Genomic DNA, 8,645 nt, shown 5'->3' on the forward strand with positions numbered 1-8,645 from the left:
CTAAGACGCCACTGGAGGCAAGGAGTTCTCTGTGGCTGACGTGAAGAAGGCAATCTTTCTTCACAGAGAGGACCAGGGCATTCCGTTCTCTATATAGTTCTATTGGTCTTGATCGTATCCTGTTTGGTCCTGGGTTTTGAAGCATCTCTGGGGTCTCTGCTAGGATTGCTCCAATCATCAGCTTCAAGTGTGGTCTTAAACGGCGCCATGCTGACTTTATTAAAGACAGGAAGTCTCTCAAATGGTTCACTTGAAAGGTCCTTCAGATACATTACTTCATCAGTACCAGCTCCTTCCATGGAATAAAGCTTTAGATCTCCCTGAAAATATCTTGCATGCAGACGAGGAACTGGCAAACCATAACCAAATCCAACCAAAGGGGCAGCTCTTATAGGCTCCAGGCTAGGTAGAGAAACAGTTGAATACATGTAATTAAAAAGACAATCTATTTTCTGAAGTGGAACACCACCACATTTGTCACTTGTCTTAATGGTTAAGTCCTTGCCCAAAGTAACAAGGGTCTTAACAGCTGGGTAGCCCTCTTTTCTATCTTCATATGATTCTACTGCTGCTCTATTGAATTCCTGAACAACTCAAATAGTGTGTGTGAAAGAGATGTGAGGGCACACAAACTACCTGAATAGGTTTGTCTGGAGCTTTGGCTTTGAATTCTTCAACTTCCAGCTCTGGAGCTACCAGGTAATACTGCTCACACAACATCCTGACTGTTTCATATGTATCTTTCACATTGCAAGTGGGATCTATACTCCCTATGTGTTCAGGATAAGCAGAATTAGGGTCACCACCAAACAGAAGTGCATACTGGTGCTGGTTCATAAGCATGCGGAAAGAGATGTGGTTGGTGTTAGAAAGAAAGCTGCACCTGCAAGAGAACAAAAGCTCACCCAATTGTGGAGGAGAAAAAAGAATTCTTTTAATGATCTTGCAAGAATGTGCGCACGACCTGGATAGTACAGCTGGCGCACCCAACAACAAGAAACTGTGATGTTTATACCCTAAACCTAACACACAGGTCCCTCCTCTGTTCCGCACTGATTGGTCCTTCAGGGGTTGCTATACTCGGGCGTGCTGGCCTGGCTGGGGGCAGCTTTCTCGCCTGGCACGCTGTTCAAATCCGGCGCTGCTTTCCCATTGGCCCCGCCCCCAGCACTCACCATTGGCCCTCCTCGCTTTGGCCCCGCCCTCACTTTTCACCATTGCCCCCCACTTTGGTGCCACTTTTCAAATTCCTGGCATGCCAAAGCTGCTAGAACCCCTTTCCCTCCCTCCTTTAACCACAGAGCTGGCCCTGGCTTCCCTTTTGTGAAAACTAAAGGGAACCCTTTCCTTACAGTTGTTATAAAATCGATCAAAAAAATAGGAGGCCACTGCTGATGGAAGGATGGAATCCACACTTCTCCTTGTATTCAGTCACTTCCTGGGCCATTGTAGGAAGCACATCATTATTGTGACTTCAATCAAGACTTGTAGAAAGTTATGACAAAATATTATGACAATATTTCTGACTTTAATCAGGACTTGTAAAAAGTTATCCAAAACCTGCTGATCCTCAGGGCTCTTATTTTCTTATTCTAAAAGCTCGAGAAAGCTCTGCAGATACCACCTTTGAACCAATCCCACTGAAGGACAGCTAAGCAAGTTACCTGGCGGAAGATTCACTTCTCTCATCATGTTAGCGAGTCACACAGGAAGCTTCTTTCGTGGAAACACCCTCGATGTTTTCTCAGATGCATTCTCTCTCCCGAAATCCAGGAACTGTTTGATGGGGAGCAGCAATGAGGAGAACCCCAAGTAGCGCTCGATCTGCTTCAGCAGCTGCTGGAGCAGCCACATCCTCACTGGGTGAGGTGAGCTTGCCTTCACTAGGAGGTCTGGGAAAGAACCCTGGACCTCCCATATGACAGGCGGGAGCCCAATCACTTGAGGCACATTCACTTCCTTCCCTTGACTTTTGACAAGGGTACTGAGCACATGCTATGGAGAAGGAAAAGTCTTTTCAATAAATGATGCTGGAAAAACTGGATTACTAGTGCAAAAGAATGAAATTGGACCCCTATTTCATACCATATACAAAAAATTAACTCAAAGTGGATCAAGGACCTAAACACAAAATTAAAACCATAAAACTCTTAGGAGCCAAGATAGCATAAAATCTGCATGACATTGATTTGGCAATAAATTCTTAGATATGTCACCAAAAATATGGCCCACAAATGTAACAACAGATAAAATGGATTTCATCAAAATTAAAAACTTTTGTGCAAAGGACATTAAGAAAGTGAAAAAACAATCTACAGAATGGGAAAAAAATAGTAGCAAATCATAAATATGACAAGGACTTAATATTAGAACATATAAATAACTTCAACAACTCAACAACAAAAAGACAACCAAATTTAAAAATGGGTAAAGGTCTTAAATAGATATTTTTCCAAAGAGATTCAAATGGCCAATAAGCACATAAAAAAATGCTTGTAATCATTAGTCATAAGGGAAATGCAAATAAAAACCATAACAAGATACCACTTCACACCCACAAGGATAGCTATTATTAAAAATAAATAAATAAATAAATCTGGTTTTTTTTAAAACGGGATAATAATTGTTGGAGACAATCCAGAGTAATCAGAACTCTTGGATTTGTGGTGGCAACATAAAATGATGACGCCACTGTGGAAAGCAGTTTAATGGTTCCTCAAAAAGTTGAATATAGAATGTTTGTATGACCCAGCAATTCCACTCCTAGGAATATACAGAAAGGAACTGAAAACAGGGACTCAAACAGATACTAGTACACCAATGTTTACAGCACATTATGCATAATTGTGTGAAAGCAACCCAAGAGTACGTCAACAGATGAATGGATAAACAAAATGTGGTATAAACATATAATGGGGGAAGTGAACTTGACCCAGCGGTTAGGGCATCCATCTACCACATGGGAGGTCCGTGGTTCAAACCCCAGGCCTTGACCCGTGTGGAGCTGGCCCATGCACAGTGCTGATGTGCGCAAGGAGTGCACCCTGTAAGGAGAGCTGCCCAGCGCGAAAGAAAAGTGCAGCCTGCCCAGGAATGGCGCCGCACACACGGAGAGCTGACACAACAAGATGACGCAACAAAAAGAAACCCAGATTCCCGTGCTGCTGACGACAGAAGCAGACAAAGAAGAAGACGCAGCAAATAGACACAGAGAACAGACAACTGGGGGGGAAGGGGAGAGAAATAAATAAATAAATCTTTTTAAAATATATATATAATGGAATATTATTTGGCTTTAAAAAAGAAATGAAGTTCTGATACATGTTACAACATGGATGAATCTTGAAAATATTTTGCTGAGTGAAATAAGCAAGGCACATCAGGACAAACGCTGTATGATACAACTTATATGAAATATCTAGAAATAGCATATTCATAGAGACAGAAAGTAGATTAGAGGTTACCAGAGGGAAGGTTGGTGGAAGAGGGGGCAAGGAGAGTTGTTGTTTGGTGGCTACAGAGACAAAGAAGGTAAAAAAAAAAAAGACCAAGGAAGGACAAGGGATCAATAGCAGTGTGTAAACAACGGTATCATCTGGAGGAAAAACCTGTCACTTTTTGTTGCCCTCTGTTATGAAAGAAAAGATATATGGGAATCCACTTGACAAAGACTGTTGGAACACCAAGTAAATGATAAATTTCCATGCATTGTAAATATAGATGTATTTAAAAATTTTTATTCAAAAAGAACAAGGTCACAAGCCAATGGGCCTACTCACAAAAAAAAAACAAAAACATTTCATACATTTCTAAGAGGGGTACTTGCAATTTTACTCTACCAAAGACTAAGAATCCTACTATACAGAAATACTTTTTAGCTAATGGGTATGTAAAGGTATTTACATGGTAGTCGATGGGCAGCTAAGAGCCATCTGGTTATTTCTGATGAACAGGTCAACCCATTTGCCCTGACTCATGGGCAATTAGGAAAGGGTTAATAATGTGGATTTATCGGATCCGATAAATGGTTTACAAAAGGGGTCCCTTGTGAGAGGCTGACCTATGGCAAGACATCCGGGACCATCTACAAGGCCAGGGGTGGAGGCTATGGCCTGCCACACGGCTGCCATCACCAGCCTGCCAGCCTGGGAAACACAGAAGCAGATTTCTTAGCAAGGACCCGGACCATGGAAATGACTGACAAGACAGATGGGCAGATACCTGGGCAGCGGGCACAGGGGTCCTCATGCCACCTGGACCCTGGCACAAACACTGGCCAGCCTGTCTCAGAGAGGATGTTGAGAGTCCCCCAGGCCTGTACCACTTGCAGGCTAAGTGCAAACCAGATTGCTGCTGGCACCCCTGGCCATGGAACTCGGGTCACTAAAGCTTTAGTTATTTATTTTTGCTGTCTTTTTTTCCTTTGTTTAGGTCACCGAAGCTCTAGACATCTGGCAGGTGGATCACAGAGGGCCTCGTCCGAGGTGCTGAGCACGCTGCCGTGCCCTTGTCCACTAGCGCGCTCACGCGAGCATCCCTGCAGCCACATCGAGCAGACATCACTACTGAAGGGCTGCAGGGTCTACTGCATGTACGGCCTGCCCAGCATCACTTCCAGCGACCAAGGAGCACTTTGCCGGCACCCTCACACGAGACTGGGCATTACAGGAAGGGACAACATGGCACTTTCATTTATCTTTTAACCCTCAAGGGCTGACTTGATCAAAAAGAAACAGCCTACTAAAGGAAGAACTCAAACGCCTCACTTTAAAGAGTGGACATCTTTAAAAGGATGGGAGCAGTCCTACCAAAGGCCATCAGGAACCTTGATGAAGTTCCCTCCAAGGGACGTGAGCAGCCTTGATGAGATCCTGCAGCGCCAGCCCTTGCGCAAGCTGAGTGTGGGACCAGGAAGAGCCCTGGAGGCCTGAGCTAAATGGCCCCAGAGCTGGGATACAAACTCCTTTCCCTATCCGCCCCCCCCCCCCCCCCCCCCGGGAAGAATAGTGCCTTGGGGCTTGGGGTGGACAGTGACTAAGGGATGGACCTGTGATACTCTTGCCAATTACACAGGAGCCCTGCCACCCAAGGGTCAATCCCGACATTCCTGGGAGAGAAATTAGAGAGACACAGCAGCAGTAGCCAGGCGAATGTTCCATCCCAAAGGGTATGGCTGTGGGAGGGTGCTTCACAATTAGTGAAGCGGGCTAGTAAGATAGGGAATCAATAGATGGATCTGGAACCTGGTAGAGAGTCCACGTGACATAAAAAACCCCCAAGATGGCTGCTGAAGACCCCCACCCCCAAGATTCTGCCATCCAGAACAGAGACTTTTAGAAGCAAGGAGAAGCCCGGGATGTTCCCTAGGGACTTTATCATTGGGCCCTCACGGGGATTGATGGGTGGGGTAGTCAATCAAAACAGCAAACAGCTGGAACCCCTCCCCTGCCATTAGCAAAGGGGCGGAATAATTGATAGTTTAAAAAGCCAAGTGGGGCCTGAACGAGCTCTCTCACTCTCAGCTCTCTTGCCTCTGGACGTGGTCCTGTCCTCTGTGCACTGCTCTCACCATTTGTCCTCTGCCACGCAGCCACAGAAGTGAAACCTGGGGATTTATAACCTGTAATGAGGAATTATAGTCTGTAAATCAGCCTTCTTTATCACTTTTCAGCCCCTTCCTCTCTACCTGGGACCCCTGCTCTGTTATTTTCTCTCATTTCTCTTCCCTCCCTACCTGAATAAATTACTGGCCTAACTTACCTGGTGTGCTCTTGAAATTCATTTCTGCAGCATAGCCAAGAACCTAAACAAAATCCAGTAACATTAGCATAGAAGAGCCCCTATGGGGGGTGGGAGGACAGAGCATAGAGGGGCAGCCCCTCCTGTGGGGGGACAGAAGATGTGGAGGAGCCAGCCAAGGCCATCCGTGCTGCAGCAGAGGCCGTCGCCGAGGGGGCACCAACACTGGCCTCATACTCGTGAAAGGGCAAGGCAGCAGGCCCTGTTCCAACAAGTTCTTCTCTTCCAGCTGCTAGGGAATGTGGTCTTTTTTTTAAAATACATTATGTAAACTACCTTTATCAGTGGTATGTATGATGGGTTAAAGCAGTTTGACCTCAGCTCCACTTGCCAAGCAACCTTTTTGTTCCCTTCACAGCAAAACTGCTTGAAGGTGTTCATATTCTCTTCCAATTAGGTCTCTTTTCAGCCATTTCACTAAAATGCCACATTTGGATCAGCCCTGAACTTTGAAAAGTTAACCGTTTGTGTCTTTTTCTTTTCTCTGCTATCTTTTTTTTTTTTTTAAAAGATTTATTTATTTATTTAATTTCCCCCCCTCCCCTGGTTGTCTGTTCTTGGTGTCTGTTCGCTGCGTCTTGTTTCTTTGTCCGCTTCTGTTGTCGTCAGCGGTACGGGAAGTGTGGGCAGCGCCATTCCTGGGCAGGCTGCTCTTTCTTTTCACGCTGGGCGGCTTTCCTCAGGGGCGCACTCCTTGCGCGTGGGGCTCCCCCACGCGGGGGACACCCCTGCGTGGCAGGGCACCCCTTGCGCGCATCAGCACTGCTCATGGGCCAGCTCCACACGGGTCAAGGAGGCCCGGGGTTTGAACCGCGGACCTCCCATATGGTAGACGGACGCCTTAACCACTGGGCCAAAGTCCGTTTCCCCACTCTTTTTTTCTTGACTGCGGTGATCCTTTAAGCCTAACTGCTTATGCTAACTTAGAGCACCAGTGAAAATGTGGTTTCAGCCGGGGACCCCCACACAGCACACACAGCTGAGCTGGCTGCTGGGTTGGGTCCCCAGGACTTGGAGCAGCTGAGGGGCACCCCCTGGGGGGCGGGCGATTGGATTCGATGTTGTGATCGGGAGGCCATCCAATGTCGGATCCAAGAACCACAAAGAAACCTTAAATACCACTGACGGCGTGGGAGATAGCTTCACATTAATTTATGGGGAGGTGGGGCTAAGCACCCTTTCCAGAAGAGCCTTGGGGGAGAAAGTCATTGGAAAACAACCTTCTGCCAGTGGTGGTCCTATGCCCAATTATGGGATGGGTCTATGTGGCTCACCCATGACTTGCCTCCCCATGTCAGGAACAGACCCCACACAGAAGACCATGGACCAATGGACACGTGGCATCTGGGCTACAGGACTCCTGAAAAATGCTCCCATACCGTGGTCCTAACTAGCGCTGTCAACCAGGGCCAATGCCTGGTGTCTACTGGACGCCCCTCACAGCACGCAGCGGTTCTGCACAAACACTTGGTTGTGGCTGCAAAAATCAAGGAAGCAGAAGGAACCAGCCCTGCTGCCATGCAGACTTTAGTTCAGAGAACCTGACTTCAGCTTCTGCCTTTCAGAACTGTAAAGGAACAAATTAGTGTTATTCTGCATCACTGTTTGTGGTAATTCGGTACAGTGCAATAGGAACTAATACTGTATTATTAGGCTGGAGGCTGCCAAAAGTGCACTTTATAAAGTGGGAGTATTCGCTTTCTACTGCTGTTGTAACAAATTTCCACAAGCTTTGCAGCTGGAAACCACGCCTCGAGTTTCCTTGGCTCAGGAGGCCAGGCTCGCCTAGCTTTGGATCTCACAGGCTAAAATCAAGGTGGAGCCGCCTTCTCATCTGAAGCCCCAGGTCCTCTTCCAAGCTTGCACAGTTACTGGGGGAATGGAGTTCTTTGTGGATGTAGGAGTGAGGTCCCTGGTTTCTTCTTGGCCAACAGTTTCCCATCATTTGGCCCCTCTATATGCCGGCTTGCTACTTCAAAGCCAGCAGGAGAATCTCCCACCAGTCTGCTGAGATGGAGTCTTACATAGTGTAACAGGACTGTGGGAGTGAGTGGGGACCATCCTATCACCACTGCCATATACTGTAAGCTAAGCATGGGAAGGACATCTCTCATAGTTCCCATCCAGGGGAGGGAGTCAGTGTGTGTACAACAAAAGGTGGAAGCTTGGGGGCCATATTGGATTCCGCCTACCACAATGGGGGGCCAGTTTTGTTCTCTAAGAGGCATCTGCTTGTGAAGACCCAGGTTCTTTGCCCCATTTACCTGAGATGACAGAACACCATCCAGCCTCGCCACACCAAATCCATGCACAGCATGTTGGCAAAACCAGTCCTGGAGTATGACCATGTGGGCTACCAGTGGCCAGAGGGCCTCACCACAGCCCTGGACGGAGTCCTTAGGCAGGAGATATGCCAGAAACTGTTTTCCACTTTCTGGGCTCATCAGATTTTGAACCCTGGGATATAATCACTGGATAGTAGACCGACACCCTCAGGAAAGTTTTGAGGTGTGGGGCATCCCCAGGTGTCACTCAATGGAGATTTTCTTAAGTCTGTACCTACTCACCTCAGATACCTTGTGTCCACTCTAGGTAATCCAGAAGTCATATGTGTTGAGAAATATTTAAGCTTCCTTCATCCTGTTCTCCACCATGTGAGCAAGATGGTGGCATATGGTATTGCTCAACAAATATTTGTTGAATAGCAAAATGTTTTTTAAAGCAGACTTATGTGGATTTTCTGTCAGAGGGCTGGGCCAGGCCCTCTTCTGAGGGTGTGGGGCTACAGCCAGGGCCACAGAAGGAAACCAGTGCTGGTCTGCCCTGCTGCCAGCTGGGCCCCCAAG

General features: G+C 47.0%; 1 pseudogene; it reads right to left on the reverse strand.

Moving 5' to 3' along the window:
* On the reverse strand, positions 1-5,782 carry LOC101418978 (pyruvate dehydrogenase (acetyl-transferring) kinase isozyme 3, mitochondrial-like; annotated as a pseudogene).
* Between the last annotated feature and the right edge of the window lie 2,863 nt (positions 5,783-8,645).

This window comes from Dasypus novemcinctus, chromosome 18, assembly GCF_030445035.2.
Source record: "Dasypus novemcinctus isolate mDasNov1 chromosome 18, mDasNov1.1.hap2, whole genome shotgun sequence".
NCBI classification, from domain to species: domain Eukaryota; kingdom Metazoa; phylum Chordata; class Mammalia; order Cingulata; family Dasypodidae; genus Dasypus; species Dasypus novemcinctus.